This window comes from Malania oleifera, chromosome 9 (assembly GCF_029873635.1).
Source record: "Malania oleifera isolate guangnan ecotype guangnan chromosome 9, ASM2987363v1, whole genome shotgun sequence".
NCBI classification, from domain to species: Eukaryota; Viridiplantae; Streptophyta; class Magnoliopsida; order Santalales; family Ximeniaceae; genus Malania; species Malania oleifera.
Window position 1 is genome coordinate 53,903,162 of NC_080425.1, and position 19,477 is coordinate 53,922,638.

General features: G+C 36.3%; 1 protein-coding gene across 1 annotated transcript in view; it reads right to left on the minus strand.

Annotated features, from left to right (window-relative positions):
• Positions 1-3,078, minus strand: part of LOC131163327 (cullin-associated NEDD8-dissociated protein 1) — a 91,841-nt gene extending 88,763 nt beyond the window's left edge. The window contains exon 1 of the mRNA XM_058119898.1: positions 2,845-3,078. The gene's annotated coding sequence lies outside the window, so the exon portion shown is untranslated. The remainder of the gene's footprint in view (positions 1-2,844) is intronic.
• Between the last annotated feature and the right edge of the window lie 16,399 nt (positions 3,079-19,477).

Genomic DNA, 19,477 nt, shown 5'->3' on the forward strand with positions numbered 1-19,477 from the left:
ATGGGCATGCTTTAAAGGAGTTAGCTTTTCATAAGTTCAGCAAGAATGGAGGAATCTTTTGCTTTGATATTTTGTAGAATTTATTTGTTTTTTTTAAGTTCTTTTTTTCTGGTTTTTTTCTAGAATCTTGTCAGGAGATGTCTTATTCTCCTCTTTGTAAATTCTTCTCTTACTAATGAAATTTCTTCTTTTGATTCAAAGAAAAAAATAAAAAGAGTTGATCCGATTAGAACCCTCTAGAATGTAATAATTGTGGTGAATGGGACATAATTATTGGAACAATCCTAAAAATAATGGGATGAATATAATAGAGCCAAAAGAAGAAGAGAATGATGGTAAGAAAGGTGACATTAACAAGGATATTGTGGAAAATCAAGTTTATAATGTAGTCGAGTGTTCTGGTTTTGACCATGAGGAGCAAAATGTTATTGTGCAATTCAGTGCATAGCAGAGAAATGCCCTAAATCGATTCCTGAATTGAATGCTTGTTCAATAAGTGCTACTTCTCTTAGCATTTTGGTTGATTTACAGTTCCGTGAGTTGAGCTTCCTGGCACATTGTTATCTTTGTGACATGGATTTGGATACAAGTAATATGATATTATTCTTGGATGAACATACAGAAGGGAAACCTCCGAGGGGTTGTTATATATATATATATATTCTTCTGGGCATATTTTGACATGTAAGAGAGTGAGAGAGGGTGAGAGAAGGAGAGAAGATCATTGTAGTGTGTAATCTTTGATCTTCATAGTGAAATCTCTTGTCGATTGCTCCCGTGGATGTAGGTTTTGCCGAACCACGTAATTCCTGGTATCGTTGTCTTTATTATTGTTATCTTTATACTGTTGTGGTTGTGGATATATTCTGTTTATCGCCATTTAAATTGTTGCAAGTGCATGTTTGATTTTTTACAATAATATTGTTATTTCACTGTGCATTGTTGGAAGAGGCCCTATTTTCACAACATACTCCTCATTTCTCCATCAATATAAATGGCAAACTAGAGGGATTTTTCAAAGGACAAAGAGGCAGTAGTAAGGGAGATCTCATATCAGCTTACTTGTTTGTTATGCTTATGGAAATTTTGACTAGACTTTTGAAGCATGCTACTACTCATGGTAAAAGCTCATTATATGGATGGGATGCTTATTAGGTGCTAATCATCTTATTAGGTCTCCACCCAACCTATTCCATCTCTCACTCGTTCTAAATCAAATTACATATTCAATCTATTTATTTGTTATGTCAATATATAAAAATTGGGCGCACATCTTAGAAGTAATCAAGCAGGTCTTGAATTAAAAAGGCCTAACATATCAAAATTGGGTATCTATCAATGTATTAGTTAATTAAATAATAACAAATGAGAGATCTAATAATGAGTCTGGATTAAGATTTAAATGCCATTGAAGCTGATAGAATCATATTTCAAAATAAGCAGGCAAAAGGTTCAGCTTTTACATGCAGGTTTATAATGATTGATTAAGTTGCTCCTATTGTGCATAGTTCATGCTCTAGGGCATGCTAACCAACTGCCACAAACAGTCCATGCAATGGGCATACTACTTGGGTCAGGACCATGCCAAACTGATGACCCCTTAGGTTGCAAATTTGGCATGCTTTTCCCATGCTCCAAGAGGGGAAAAAAAAAAGTACAATCAATAGTAATTGCTATAACTATTAATTGTGTTATTTTACGCAATTGTACAAAAATACTAGTTGCAGCATGTAGAAAGAATTCTTTTATATTGATTTTAATTCTAAAAAACATGACCAATGAAAAATATTGTGATAAGGGAGTTCAATGTGTATATGGGTTTGTTCCACATAGAACAGTGTCTTGTGCAGTTGAATTAATTTGTTTAAAAAAAAATTCTGCATTTAATTGACTGTCACAGTGTCACCACCTTTTATCCTAGACTTTCTTTTCCCTCCAGTTAGTTGAATGAAGCAAGAAAAAAAATTCCAGGGTTTTCTCTCCCATCTTGTTTTCTCCTCTTCTCTTTGATGAGTTTCTTTTCTCTTCTTCGCGCTTATCCCCAACCAAACAGAGTGTTAAGGATCTCACAAAATCAACCCAACCAAAAAAACAATGAATAGAAGATGAACCGTTCTTCGCCTCATTTTCTTCAGATATACTACGCCTAAAAATTTGGATTTATAAAAAGTTAGAAAAATTAGGACCTCTCCCAGAATAAAATAATAAGCACTCAATTCAGTCCAAAGCTTAATTATAAATTCGAGTAAGATCCAGACCATGCATAACATGTTATGCTAAGGCACATTTTCTAATGTGATTCGTGATTGATAACCCTGAAAGACCAATTTGTTATCATACAAAATTAGCAACGCGCATGATTATGAAGCACTTTTTTCACACAAAGCTCAAAAGCATTCACAGTTTATGCAGCCGATGAATCAGAAGCCATCCAGGTTTCAGAAGCCGCTGCATATATATATATATAAGCACGCACACATCAAAACAACTGGCCAACAATCATGGCCAACGGCAATCATCCAGCATACAAGACAACAATCTCGGTAAACCAGGCAAAAGCTGCACAATGGAAAAAAAATAAATAGTAAAATTCTAGGTACATAACACAAGTTATGAAATCAGAGCACATTGAGCTCTGGAGTCTTGAATAAACTAAACAAAGCTGAAACCCTAGAGAAATTCGGGAATTAGAAGCAGAAAGTAAAGTATCAAGCGACAGTGGAATCCGGTCGAAATGTCGGCATAACACAGCCAAAAGAAAAAATCGGCGAAACCAAACGCATCAAAACACTCATAAACAAATACGAGAGGAAATGAAGGTACAAATGAGGGGGAATTACTCACTGTTGGATGAATAAAACAGAGATGAAATGCTGCGTAGACAGGTGCGACGAGACAAGAGAACCCTACAATCAGTGCGAGAGAGCTGCGAGCTCTCTCTCTCTCTCTCTCTCTCTCTCTCTCTCCACCGATCGAGCTTTGAGGTTGCAGTGATTAGCGCGCTGGGGGACTATAAAACCCTATGTATGTTGTATGGAGTGGAGAGAAGCAGGAAGATGAAATGTACAGTATTTCTTTCCCTTGTAATAACTGGGAGATTTTTCCTATTTTATTATTATTTTAAAATAATATATTAAATAATATTATTCCAATGACGTTCAGGTAACGTTCATGTAATCTCACTGCTTGATTCAACGAGATTTAAAGAGTCAAGGTAATTAAAATTTTGACACATGACAAATAAATCTCACTGGACCTTGCCTGAACATGGAACGGTGCTACTTGTCAGGTGCATTTAAAAGACAAAAAAAAAAACAGGGGGTGGGAGTCGATAAGAGGAATAGGGAGAGAGGAGAGAGAGGGGAGGGGCAATTAGTCTCTATGTAATTATATATATATATATATATATATATATTTCTTATAATTTGTTATATTCAATTTTTTTTATTTCATAATACTTTTAAAATATCATAATTCAATTTAAAAAAATATTAAGAATCAAAAATCTAGGCTTAAATTTTTAAAATACCAAGGCTCAACTTAAAAATATCGGGATTCAATTTGAAAATATCGGGACTTAATTTAAAAATATCGGGACTTAGTTTAAAAATGTCCGAGACTCAATTTAAAAATATTCGGGACTCAGTTTAAAAATGTTTGAAACTCAATTTAAAAATATTTGGGACTCGATCTAAAAATACTAGGACTCAGGTTTAAAAATGTTCGGGACTCAGTTTAAAAATACTGAGACAGTTCATAATACTAGGACTCAGTTTAAAAATATCCAAAATTTAATTTAAAAATATCGGGACTCTATTTAAAAATGTTTGGAACTCAATTTAAAAATATTCAGGACTCCATCTAAAAATACTCGAACTCGGTTTAAAAATGTTCGGGACTCAGTTTAATAATACTAGGATTCAGTTTAAAAATATTCGAAACTCAATTTAAAAATATCGAGACTCGGTTTAAAAATGTCTGGAACTCAATTTAAAAATATTCGGGACTCCGTCTAAAAATACTGGAAGTTGGTTTAAAAATGTTCAGAACTCAATTTAAAAATACTGGGACTTAGTTTAATAATATTGGGACTCACTTTAAAAATATCCGGAATTCAATTTAAAAATATCAGGACTCGGTTTAAAAATGTCTAAAACTCAAAATAAAAATATCGGGACTCGATTTAAAAATGTCCGGGACTCAATTTAAAAATATCTGGGACTCAGTTTAAAAATGTTCGGAACTCAATTTAAAAATATTCGGGACTCGTTCTAAAAATACGAGGACTCGGTTTAAAAATGTCCGGGACTCAGTTTACAAATACTGGGACTTAGTTTAATAATACTGGACTCGGTTTAAAAATATTCGGGATTCAATTTACAAATACTGAGACTCAATTTAAATTGAGTTCCAAATTGTTGGCTTTTTGAGTCCGATTCCTGTTTTGACGCTGACAAACCACCAGTATCTTATGTGTACATTTAGTATGTAAACAGGTTTTCATTTCAGCACGAACATAAGATATCGGAAAATGGAAGCCAAAAAGGGACTTAAAGCGCACACACAGCTTGGTGTATTCCATGAAGAAAGAGCAAAATACGAAGACATTTATTGTACTTGTATTACATTTAATTTTTTATCTTTGGTCTATAATAATGCATGCATCTGCATGATATGGATTGTATGCTCAGATAGCCGTAGAATGACCTTAGGGATCACCCTTTGGCCGACCGAAGGTCTATCGGCACCGAATTTTTAGGGTTAGCTCTCAATGACCATAGACAGACTTTAGGGCTGACTTCGGTCGACCGCGGCAAGTTTTTTAGGCTAAATTAAAGAGCATTGACCTTAGATAAACCCTAGGTCTCTGCATGTAACTTTAAACTCAAATCAAGACTTAAATACACAATTTTAATATGCTCGGTCAACTAAACCTTCCAGGGTCAACAGTTGACTATTCAGTCGACCACTTTTAAAATGACCTTGCACTGCACGGTCAACCAAACTGGCACGTGGGTAATTCCTAACGCTCTAGTCTACCGAACTCTTAGTTAAAATTTGATCTAGTCGACCGAATGTCAAAATTTGGTCAACCAAACATGCCCTGCTCAACCAAACCTCAGAGGGTTCAAAATCGCCTTAATAAGGTCGACCAAAACCTTAGTTCAAAAATGTCACGGTCGACCGAAACTCTCTGGTTGGAATTTTTTAAAAGCGCTAAAATGTCATTAACTTTTAATTCAACTTTTTCAAAATACCGAGCGTGTCCCTCAACGGTCAAATTTTCTGAAAATCTATAAATACCTCCTCCATAACTCAGATTAGCAACTTTGATTAACCAAAATTTTCTCTCTAATCCATTGTTAATCAAAGTTCCCCCAAAACGCTTTTTAGTGTTAAAATCATTCTTTTGGGATAAATTTTTTTATCCAAACCTCTCCAAATCTCTTTTATACTTTTACTTCAAAATCATTTTTGAGGAGAGTATTTTATTTAGGGCATTTTACTTGCACATACTCTCACTTGTTCTTTATGTTCTAGAAATCATTTCTCAAGAGTATTGCTTGCATTTCTCTTGGTTATTTCTTTGATAAACATTATTGGGAGAAAATATTTATTGCACAAATCCTTTTGAACTTAAACTCCATATTCTCCAAATACTTTTATTTTCAAATATTTTTTTGGAGAACATAATAATCATCTTCATGTCACCGCTACAGGGTCCGGTCTCTACTCCTCCAACAATCTCATTGATCTCCACCAGCGCTTTGCCTCCCCTTTCAGCTTAAATGTCACAAATAAAACTTTCTACTCATCTATACATGGAAGAACTATCAGCACGTCCTCTATATCCTGGATTTAGTTCTCAACCACAAGTGGGTCAGCTCCTCTAGAAAACGATGGAGGTCTCATCCACGTGAACTGCTCAATCGTGCAACTCCGCCCTCTTGAACTCCTAGTCATCTCTGACATCACCTACTGGGTAACGCTACGTAATACAGCATCAAAGTCTCCTCCAACCATACCAGAAGGCCCAGCTTCATCACCCCCAACATAAGCACTGCTACTCCTTGGATCAATCCTGCAAAGGATTTAAAACCATTTTAGAACTCTATTATCATATCTCATCAACACATCCAGCATACTCAATCCCCATTTAAGATTCAATCCTATCACTCAGAATCACGATCCGACGATTGTATCTATGGTTTTCCAGAAGTCGTCACCCCAGGAAAAACATAAACACAACCATGGAACTTCTACTTTCAAGTCGTAAGATAGAACCCTAAATTCTAATCTCATCCTCTAACAATAACAAACTCGTATCTCATCAATATCCATTCACATACTCTAGTATTGTATTCTGTTATTTACTAAAGTCTGCAGAACCTAACAAACCTAGGCTCTGATACCAAACTATAACGCTTCGATTTTTCATACTATTTTTTTATATAATCAACGTATGTATAAAACCACACAACCATTGATACCATATTACCTAACTCGACCCAAAAGTGGGTATCGGGTATACATTCATACTCTTATACACAACCCTAACAATGGAAGTCATTTCATATATATATACATACCACGATGAATACACATACCAAAGTACTACCATATACACATACAAGTCTAATACAAAACCTCTAGGGGTATCAGACCTCCCTAGCACAAAATACTCACCCTGATTACTCAGGGTATTAGCTTCCCTCTATCTTGAAGCTCTATCATCAGGTCTATCTCGGTTTCCTGAAATATTTAAATAATTGGGTGAGACACATCTCAGTAAAACAGAATATATTATCTACGTCATGCTTCCCCCCATGAATAGGGTTGTGCGGCCCGAAGGCTGGACCTACCCGCAGTTGGCCGACCCGGTTAGGTCAAATATCATCATATATCCAGTGTCTGCAGTACGATTGGCAGACCAAAAGCCCTGATCTAGATTCAGGGGGCACAACAACTCTACTATATAGCTTAGTCTACTATCACGCCACACGCTCCACGAGCCCATGTGGTTGCACTAATACCACTAGCAATGGTACCATGCTCAATATCACTACCCAACATTAGGGTTTCTATATCTATCCATCAGGGTTATCACTACCACATACCAGTAAGCATTATGCGATATTGACTTTTCATCAATCACATGTTTGTATTCCTATTGCAAAATTTCACATTTCAATTCTCTCAATTCAATAATCATATTGCACAATTAACGGTGCAGTATCCACATTTCTCATTTCCATATTTCAATATCTGTATTGTAGTATTCACATTACAATACATACGTTCACATATTCTCAATTTCATATTCTCATAACGGCATTCACATATCATTATTCTCATTGCAGCATTATCCTTGCAATGTTCACATTTACAATATACACATATCATATTCGTATTGCAGTATTAACATTGAAATATTCACATAATCAATATTCTCAACTCAGTTTTCGCAATTCAGTATTCACAACTCATTTCATTTCATATTACCATATACATATCTCATATTCATCATTTCTCAGAAGATATACATTTTTCAGTACATTTTGCTTTCATCATTTTTCCCCATTTCAAATCTCATATCTCATTTCACACCTCATAATCTCATAATCCCAATTCATATTTTTAGGGTAAATTATTTAACTCAGTTTAAACATTTCTCAATATAAATCATACACCACACAAATTTCATCTGATATTTATATCATAAATAAATTTCAGGTAAAATATCATAATTCCATTTATCATATTTCTCAACCCATAATTTTCAGAAAAAGACTGTTATAACTTATTCCCCTTGCCTGACTTAGTGAGAGGTCCACTAACACCCCTAATTTGACGCGCTTCTGTGTTCACAACCCAAAAACCTAAAAATCACATTTTTACCAAATTAAACAACCCAACTCCCAGAACATTTATCATTCAGAAATCTCTAAACTCTATATACTCCAAGTTAACTTAAAAATCCTTAAAGTATATTACTTACCCTGGTTTCGGGATGGTGCCCCTAAACTCCAATATGAAAATTTACTCCGCCTATGCTACAGAGAATCTTCCTAGGAACCTCATGGCGGTTCCCGATCATCAATTTGGGCTCTAACGAAGCTGGAAACGAAGAGAGATGAAGAGGGTTTCGTGGATCTAGAGAGAGAAAGTGAGTGAGAGAGAGAGAGAGAGAGAGAGAGAGAGAGAGAGAGAGAGAGAGAGAGAAAATGCACCCTGAACTGACGGATTTGCACATTTATACCCCAGTATTCGTTGACAAATTCAAGTGGTTCGTTGACGAATACATGAAGGCACTTCGTCAACTATTCGTCGACGAGGAAGATATTTTGTCAACGAACCTAAAATTTCCTAAACTCTCTCGGTAATTTCTCATCGACGAGACACGTGTACCTCGTCGCCAAAATATATAGGATATTCGTCGACGAAGACCCTACGTTCGTTGACGAAGCCCTGTTTTCTCTCCTTTTTAAAATTTCCTCTTTCCCTCTCTTCCATTTCTTTATTACTTTTATTAATTTAATTTTCCAGATATCTACAACATATATTTGAGCTTAAACGTGTACATATTTTCTTGTATTTTCAGAAGCATTATCATGTACAGAAATGTTTTTATTGCACCGGGTTGGTTCATCCCATTAATTGAACTGGGGAGTCTTAGCCCATAAGTGAGATCAGTTCGATTCAATCCGAAAATTGAACTGGGGAGTCTCAGCCCCGTAAGTGAGACAAGTAGGGCTCAACCTTGTAATTGAGCTGGGGTTTACCTCGTCCCGTAAGGAGAGGTTGTAACGGCTTCTACTCCGCCCGTTTAAGTGAGCAGGTTTAGTGGAATCTTTGGGGGTATGCTCAAGGTGGGGACGTAGGCTAGTTTGGCCGAACCTCGATAACAAATATCGTGTATTGCTCTCTACTTATCTCATTTAATTTATGTACTTTAAATTCTGCATGTATATGCTTGTTCCTTTATGGTTATAATTATTTGTATGCACACTTTTATTTAAATGAGATATGTTGCACGTGTATGTTCACACTTATAGCTTAATCATTTTTTCATACACGTTATTATATTGAATGGGATATGATATGTGGTGAATTGGCGTAAATATTTAACTTAGCCAAAATGCTTTAAAACCCAATTCACCCCCCTCTTGGGATTACACCAATTCCAACACGAACATTTTTAAACTGAGTCTTAGATATTTTTAAATTGAGTCCCGTTATTTTTAAGTTGAGCCTTGGTATTTTAAAAATTTAAGTCCTGATTTTTGAGTCTCAGTATTTTTGAAATTGAATTATGATATTTTTAAAGTATTATGAAATAAAAAAATGGAATATAACAAATTATAACAAATATATATATATATATATATATATAATTACATAGAGACCAATTCCCCCTCTCCTCTCTCTCCTTTCTCTCGTCTCTCCCCTCTCTCTCATCTCTCCCTGCCCCTCCCGCTGACACAGCCTGTCCACTCACCCCCCTTTTTTTAATTTGCTAACAGAATTGACCCACAAAATGACCCCCTCCCCTCTCTCTCCTATCTCCCTGCCCCACTCGTTGACTCCCACCCCCCCCCCCCCCGTTTTTTTTTTTCTTTTAAATGCAGCTGACAAGGAGCGTCGTTACATGTTCAAGCAAATCTCACTGGATGGTCCAGCGAGATTTGCTTGCCACGTGTCAAAATCTCAATTGTCTTGAGCATTATTCTAGGAATAATTTTCCCAAATAGGGTATTATTTAATATCCTATTTTAAAATAATAATAAAATGGGAAAAAACTCAATAACCCGGTGTTCCTTTCACCACCACCTACGCTAAATATAGGGTGATGATGTCGTGAAAGCATGCGCCCTCAATTTGGGATCCAGATTGGGCCCATATGAAATAGGCCCCAATATCAAGCCCATTTATGATGACGTTTCCTAGATAGGGCCCAAAAGGCCAAGGCCCAATCCTTTTGGTTCTCTAAGAGCCCCAACTTGGCCTGACAATCACATTTACTATGCTTCTCAAAATAATGTTTTTAAATAGATATTTCACAATATAATTATAAAAATATTAAACTACTTCTAAAAATGTAAAGTGAAAAATCTGACAGTTTTTGGTGACAAATATTAAAATACCGGATTTACCTCATGCATTATTTATATTAAATTTTCTTCCCTCCATATCTCAAAAGTTTAGATTTCATTGGCTTTCCGATTGGGGGGCTTGTGATTTTCTTGCACAACGTTCAATCTTCCTTGGTCCATTATGCAATGTTTTCGTCTTTTGGGAGTTGCACCACCCAAAAAACTCATAATCAATATTTCATTGCTTCTTATTGGTTTGGTGGCTGATCTTCCCACACACCCTTTGGTCTTTCAGCACCACTAGTGTCCAAGTAGCTCCTTTGTTAGATTCGCTATGACATAATAACAATCGTCTTCCCTTTATGGCCAGCCACATTCTCTAGTCTACTGTTCTTTCCTCTTTTTTCTTATAAATTTTCACCCATACAATGTTAATTCCACACAAATCTTAAAGAACATTTCCTTAAAGAGCAATCTCTCTTAAGAAAAAAGAGTATCAAAGGTTCTTGCGGACACTAAATTTGTCTACCAAGTTATATCAATTTTGAACCTTCACCCATCCTAATACGTTTAAAATAAATATCATTTGGCATGTTGAATACACTGTGTGGGCATGTTTTGTGTTTTGTGATTTCAATATTCTTCTTCGACTCTTATACCTAACAGTTTTGATTATTGGTTGCTTTTGACTAGCATTTTTCAATTAAATACTTACAATCAAGTGTTTTTTGAAATTTAAATCGTTGCAAGCAATCCCTTGCTAGTATTATTTTTTTGTTTTCTTGCCCAACAAGTTTGAAAAAATTAATAAATAAAAGAGTTGAGTCTCTAATTTTTTTTATTACTTGAAGATTGGTTAAACAATTTTTTTCCCACTTGTATGGCTAATTGATCAATTTGGTTTGGTGAAGGTTTGCTTTAAATGTAAATGGAGGTTGAGACTATTCTTTGGATTTTAGGACATTGGGTTTTTGGATTTCAGACATGGAAAGTTCCTATAGCGTAAAGTAGGGGGAAAATGTTGCAGTATTGGATATTAAATTTTTTTATTGTTTGGTGGTAAAATAAGTTCGCACTTGGTTATTGAGAAAAATGTTGGAAAACAAAGATAGGCAATTTGTCAAATTCATACTGCACTTAGTTTGTATTCATCATTGAAATTGATATGCATTAGTAGTGCCTCTTTTCCAATTTTGAATCAAACTATCATTGGAGATTGTAATAGAATTAAGTATGGAGCTTTAGATCATTGTTTAGACATGCTTGCTTTTTTGTTTACTATGTAAATTTGGATGTGGGTGTAACTTCATAAAGAATGACAAAGATCCTACAATAGAATTTTGTATGCATTTTTTGTTTTAAAAGTTACTACTTAATTTTTGAACAAGAGTTAATTTTGAATAAGTATTCAATTATTTGAGGGTGTTACAATAAGTTGACATTCTTGAGTTGAGTTTTTCATATTGTGGGAATAAAAAAAAATTGATTTTTTATTAGTTGTACATTATTTTGATGGCCTCGCCTTACCTTGAGCATAAGAGAACAACCTGAGCCCATCCTTGATATTATCCAAAATATACTAATTTTTTATTTTCTTCATAAGACAAAATTATGCAGCAAAATATTTTTACAAGAAACCACCCAAAACAAACAAATATATATTATATGGAGAGTTATAATCATTCTAAAATGATTTTTTTTTTAAAATTTAGAGTTATGAAACTATACATTTATTGACACTTTAAAAGTTAGTTAACCTTTGGTTTGCAAGATTAATTTTAAATACAATTACTAACCCAACATGCAATACTAAATTCTTACCTATAAACTTGGTCCTAAAAGGTAGTTGTAGGTCTTTTACAAACCTAGATCCAAGCACGTAAGACAATTTGGTAAGTCAGTATTAGATTCTTATTTCAATTTATGTACAACCTACACTACTCACAAATTTTAATTGGAGATCGTAAAATATTCAACTTAATCAGATTTTGGGTTGCTCCTTTATGTGTAACATTTGTGGAAGGCAAAGCTTCAATTAAACATTTTGTTATGATCATTTTGCCTTGGTTGTGGATGATTGTTATGATCATCATGCCACTATAGGTATGGTTCAACAATGTTTCCAGGTGCACTTGGTTACAAAGTGTACATGGATATGCCATGTATCACGGACCCCCAAATAAGACTCAATTAAGGGGCCATGCAGCACTCATTGAGGCTCTCCCTCAACAGAGTCAGTCAATAATTACATGTTCAAACCTGCAGATATGAGCACCAGATAAGTTTCGAAAGTCACTCATAACCATGAAAGTATTAATACAAACAACAATGGATCATGAAGGCAAGAGACATGCATACTCAATGATAAATAGAACTACTTATTTTATGCAATTAAGAGGACAACCATACAAGTTATAACACAAGTAATTTGATATCCATTATAAATCCCTAGAGAATACATGTAAAGTCATCTCTCTTCCTCATTTAACCCACATTACATTGTCACCCCCTAACATCCTCCTCCACTCATTTTATCGACGTCCTTGTTGATTTTCTGTAAGGAGTCTTCAGTATTTGGGTTCTATTGTTGTTGTCTTGAATTTCATGAAATATTGAATCTTTTATATGGCATGCTAGAGGTTTCCTATCTTCTCCCAACTGTTTGACCTTTGTCGTTGACTACTTGTATGCAAGGATCTCCTCTACATCGTTGGTCTCTTTCCTCTGTATGGCTCAGCCAATGTACAAGGTAACTGTGGCTGCTGGCTTGTAATGAGATAAAAAGGACTCTTGTTAGTTGTTGAGCTCTTTTGGGCATTGAAATAGAGCCGAGCCACGTCATGTAGTTGCACCCAATTCTTCTAATTGGTATTGATGAAATGGCGAAAGTACTCTTCTAATAGTCCATGGAATCTCTTCGTCTGTTCATTTTTCTGTGGATGATAGCTTGAAGAGATGTCAAGCTATGAACCGAGGGTTCTAAAAAGTTTTGTCCAATAGTTGTTGGTGAATCTTTAGTCTCGATCGTTGACAATATCTTAGGGAACACCCTAATACTTCACAACATTTTGAAGAATAGTTATGTCGCCTCATCTATCAAACACTATTTCAGTGCAGGTATAAACGTACCATATTTTGAAACCCTATCTATAACCACAAGTATAAACCCTGCATCTCAAAGGGTTTCATGATATGTCCGCAAGAGCAAGTATTAGATCTCTTATCATAGCATCTTTTCTAGTCATCAAGGGCTCCTGGAACTTCTTTGTCCAGTTCCACCCTTGACCCTTCTTTAGTAGTTTTGTCAAAGGAGCAAGTTCTCCTCAAGTACCCCTTTACGAACTTCTTGTAATAGATGACAAGCCCAAGAAAGGAACACAACCCCTTTACTGTGGTCGGGGTCTTCCATTTTTGAATCACTCTCACTTTCTCTTAACACTAGCTCTTGGCTTATTTCTTCTTTTACCATCATCGTAGCGAGATACATATGTTCACCTCTTCTTAGTCCCTTCCTGAGTTACATTGTAACACCACGAACCCTTAAACCCAGGTCCGGCTCGTTATACCTGATAAAATCCCTGATAATCCATAATCCATAATATACGCAGCGGAAAACATAACTATAGTCTCCATATAACATAATACCAGAGTTTACTAATTCTAACTACCAACCATAATAAATTAATCATCCACCAGTATTCAAATATATACATGTCTCCAAAACATTATCCACTAATACCAGTATGTTTCACAACCATCCATATCTTATAAAACTTAAAACATAAATTATAAAACATGAAATATTCATATCAAAACTAACCTAAAAAAATACCATTTTCTCTTTCTATTTACCAAAAATGGTATAAAATATCGAGCTCTCTAAGCTTAATCTCAAGGAAATCCTGAAAAAGATAAATTCATATTCGGGTAAGACACATCTCAGTAAGGGAAGAAACAATATATTAAAACAGTGTGTGGCCAACATGAGTTAAATGGATATCATTTTATTTCATTTGTAAATCATCATATAACATTGAAATCGTTTTCTAAACCTAAACAATCACATGCAAATATTTAACCCACGAGATTACCTAAGGATAGGGGTGATTACCCGCCCATACAAGTAGCACCCCTCTGCTCTATTACATTTAGCAACCCGAAGGTCATGATTTAAGCATACCAGGGCACTCACCTTACTCAGTAAGCCCTCAAGTGTTAAACTGATCTCGTACTCACGCGTTCAATAATAGTTTACCGTCAAAGGCCCTAAGGATAGGGAATTCTACCCACCCATACAAGTAGGTTCCCTCTGTCCTAGTGCGTTATGCAGCTACTACCACATCTGAAGCTACTAGTGCACTCGCCTTACTCAGCAAGCCCTCAGGCGAAAGGTAAGCCTTGCCCAATCGTAACATGTTCTACGTACATACATACTTCTATTATCATAATACATCATTCTTTTCTGTAATTATATATTCATGCACATTCATTCCTATTCATAACTTAACTTTGCATTTCGTTTCACTTTAAGTGACTCTTTCCCATTTACATCATTTACTTTTGTCATTTCATTTCATTGTCATTTCATTGCATAACATTTCATTTCATTACTTCGTACTACAGCTGGTCTTTAGCCATCATCAGTTAATTTACGTAGAAACGTGCTAGATCTGCTAACACAGCTCCTTTTTGTTGTCATCAGTTAGTCTACACAGAAGTGTGCTAGATCTGCTAACATGACTGTCTTTCATGGTTGCATTTAACATACAAAGGCAACATTGTCCATATCATATTTTATTTTCATTGCTTTACTTACTTAGCCTGTATCTCATACATTTAACATATATTTGCACAGAATCTCACGCCACACAATTTAGCAATAAAATTCATACACTACTTGTAAAATAAGCCAACCAACATTTAATGTTTATATACTGAAAATACCTTTTATTTCTTAGTTAATTATCCTGAAAATATTTCCCACTTTCATCAGTTCATTTTCGCATATACATATCTAATAAACAGCCCTAAACTCGAAAAAAATATAATTTAAACAGTTGACATTTTACCCATACCGAAACATATACACGTACATATAACACAATTTATTTTTTCATTAAATTCATAAAAATTCTGATTTAATATATATTTTTCCCCTTACCTGATTTCTTGAACTATGCCAACAGGGACTTCGAAAAATACCTGCGGCGCTCACCCGGACCCTGAAATTAAATTCCTAGTTCCAATAAATTATTCCTGAATAAAATATTAATTTTATACTTCTTAGGGCCATAATTCCTAAATAAATAATAATACCTTTAAATTTAGCCGAATTGACAAATTTCTCAAATCCCACTCTCACTTTGGAGTAGGACCTAGAAATTTCTAATTGAAAAATTACCTACGTCAAAATGACGATAACGACGACTAGGACCCTATGGTGGTGTCCGTTCGTCGATTTAACCACTTATTAATAGCGAAATTGAGAAAATGGAAAAAAATTACCTTTCCCCAGGAGCAGTGCCTAAGCTGTTCCCATGAAAAATCTGATCAGTAGAAATGTCGGCAGCGGAACCAGGATTCCAATGGCACCTTCCGTTTCCCGATCCGTCGTAAACTCACCGAGTAATTGAGAGAGAGAGAGAGAGACAGAGATGGAGGTGGATGAGGGAAAAATAAAAACATTCAAAGGGGGGGGGGGCGCTGATTCTTCTTCTTTTTCTTCTTTCTTCTCTTCTTATATCTTCTGTTAGTTACTTTATATATATATATATATATATATATATATATATATATATATATATATACACATATATACATATATACATATATACAAATATATTTATATATTATATTAATCTACTATATAAGTATATATATATATATATATATGTATATATATATATTTCCCTTATTTCAATTAGTTTTTTTTAAATCCAATGTAAAAATATTTAATTTAATAACTAATTATTTAATTATTTAATTCATCTTAATTTAATTTAATTTCTTTAATTATTATTATTATCATTATTATTTTTCCCACGCAATTCCTTTTATTTATTTATCTGTTATTTTATTTATTTATATATTTTAATTTTTTTAATTTTTTTAAAATTTCGGGTCTTTACATACATGGTTGAAGGGAATTTCTCATCGTATCCTTCCCTTCGGCATAGCGCATGCAACATTTACCCTACCTACCCTTTGGCACTTGGTGTGGCACCCTGCAATCCTTTTGGGCACTTGGCATAAAGCCATTACCCTTTCTCCTCAAGATTAACTTATCAAAGTGTGTAGCGCTCACCTTGCCTACCCTTTAGCGCTTGGTGTGACACCCTACCTACCCGTCCCAAACCCTTAGTGTGACACCCTGCCTACTTTACTTGGTGTTTGGTGTGAACCATTACCTTTTCTCTATAGTGTTAACTTACCATAGCATGCAACGTTCACCCTATCTACCTTTTAGCAATTGGCGTGACACCCTACCTACCCCTCCTTAGCACTTGGCATGGCACCCCCTACTTTCCTAGGTGTTTGGCATAAACCATTACCCTTTCTTTGCAGTCTTAACTTAACAAAGCGTGTACCGTTCACCTTGCCTACCCTTTAGCACTTGGTGTGACACTATGCCTACCCCTTCTAGGCATTTGGCATGGCAGGGGCCTACTCTCGTGGGTGCTCGACATGAACCATTCCTCTTTCTTTGTAGTCTGGTGGAAGTTCTCCAACCACTTCTGTAAGAACCCGAACTGTGATATATGGATTTAATTAATTAAGAGAAGGGTAGAATGGTAAATTGAGCAGGCTTTGTCGATGAAGCCAGAGTTCGTTGACGAAGGCCTCATGTTACTCGGCGACGAATTTTAGAGGCTCGTCGATGAGGAAAAACAGAGAGGTTTCAGGAAATCGGGAATCTCAGGCTCGTCGACGAAGCTACTATCTCGTCGATGAATTATATTTAGTGCCTTGTCAACGAAGACGCCATCTCATCGATGAGGGCGGCCGAGTCAAAGGGCTATAAATATCCATTTTCATTACTTCTTAGCTAAGAAATCTCAAATCCTCTCTCTATCTCTCTAGAAACTCAAAATACTCTCTCTCTCTCTCTCTAGATTTCTTTACCGATCATTGCTGGAATTGACGATCCGATGTTACCACGAGGATCAGTGAAGGATTCTTTACAAGTTTTACGGATCGGATCTTCGTTTTGGGCGTTTTCGGGTTTCAGCTCAAAATCGAGGTATGACTCAGTTTTTGATTCTGTTCCGGTAGTTATGTAGAGAATAGAATTTTGAGCATGTTTAGTACTATGATTTGTAGGTTTTGGGAACTCGGTTTGTGGTTTAGGGGCCATAGAGCATGGGTTTGGATTTTCGGGGAAAGGTAAGGGGATTCAGTTTATGTCGGTTATTTTTTAAATCAACTTCGGTAGAACTATGGTTCACGTTCCTATGTGCGTTTTGGTTACTCATTTGGGGGAAATCTAACAGGTAAAATTATAAGTTTTTCATATTACAGTTTTGGGGAAAAGGGGGTATTGGGCTGTATCCTTGGTTTTGTTGGAAAATCGTAAATATATTGTGATATATATTGTATTATAGGGATGACCGTGCCTTGACTTGTTTAAACTGTATATGTTTGGAAAATCATGATTTTAGATTACCAAATGGGTGTGGTTTGTTTGGTTATATAAGCATGCACGGTTGTGTTTTGTGGATATGCAATAGGAACTGGGTTCCGAATTGTTCTAAGTACTGAAAGAATGTCTGGCTCTATATCCGAGGGTGTGAAATATTGCCTGCCATGTGTGGCAAGAGTGTCTGACTCTATATCCAAGGGCGTGAGCCTTATCAGCTGATCACTGAAGGGTGTGGATCCACCAGTTATACCGATACGATGCCATGGGAACTTGGGGCTACACCATGTGTCGGGAACACCATGTAATGCGGGTCGGCTTTGGGCCGAAGGGTGTGATGACACTGGGTTGCTTAATCATGAGTGTGCACGTGTATGCACTATATTGGAATTGTTTTGTGGAAATATTGAAATTGCATTTAACTGTGTATGTTTTGTGTCATGATAACACTCAAATGCCACGCATCGATATAACCTGGATCTGCCTTACTAAGAAGTGTCTCACCGCTACTGTACATACATATTTTTCAAGTCCTTCGAGTAACTAGAACTAGCGCCCTGGTGTCGGGAGCGTAGTGGTCGGTGTACTGCGAGAGGTACTTGGGTAAGTACTAGGATTGGACTGGGTTGTCTTTTGTGGGTTGGGTGACACTCGGGTTTATGTTGTATTATGGATGCTAGTTTCTTTTGTTTAGACTCTGGTATGGTATAGAATGTGTATAAAAGACTATTTCTGCTGTGTTTATCCTTGTTATATATGGATGTGTATAGGGTGCCTGGGAACCCCACAGGGTCAGACCCTCATTCATTATGATGTATCATTGGTTTTATATGATGCAGGGATAGGTTAGGTTACTATTTCACCCCTAGGTCCCATTACCGGGTTCGAGGCGTGACAACTTGGTATCAGAGCTAACTAGGTTGTTAGGTCTTGTAGACTTGGTTAGACATAGCTATATGTGTACATACTAGAGTATATAAGGTAGGAAATGGGTAGAGTAGGTCGAGGGTTGTTTTGTTGCTAGACAGGGACTCGTTGGCGGTGTTCTGTGTTTTTCCTAAAATCACAATTTGAGTAAAATCACGACAAACCATTGATGATTTTCATGTCGGTGTGACAGGACAAACCTGGGCCCATGAGGTGGTAATTAACATGATTCGTCGTGAATAATTGTGTTAACAGTACGTGACATAGGAATGCTAACAGATTCCTATCGTTTTTTAGAATAGAGCTCAAGGATAATAACCTGGGAAGTGGCTCCGAGGAGACCGCGAGTGATGGGTCTCCTTTTGTGCCTCGAGGGTTGACGAGGCAGGTTCTATGGGAGATCGAGTGGAGTGTCAGGAGACTCGAATGCTCTCCTACGGTTGCGGGGTGTACCATTAAGAGGTTCACACGCATGCATCCTCCGACGTTCTCAGGAGGACCCAACCCAATGATAGCCGAGGACTGGGTTGAGAAGACTGAGAGGATCTTGGAGCTCCTACACTGCATGGATAGGCAGAGAGTCCTCTATGCCACCTTCCAGCTGCCTGGGGAGGCAGGGCAATGGTGGACTGCGCTGAGTATGCTGGAGAAGCAGAGGGCCGGTCCTATTGAGATAACGTGGAGCCATTTCAAGAAGGTGTTCTTCGAAAGATACTTCCCGGCTTCCATGCGTGACGTTAAGGTAGATGAGTTTTTTGCTCTGACTTAGGGAAGTATGACGGTGCAGGGGTATGCTGCTTGGTATATAGAGCTATCCCAG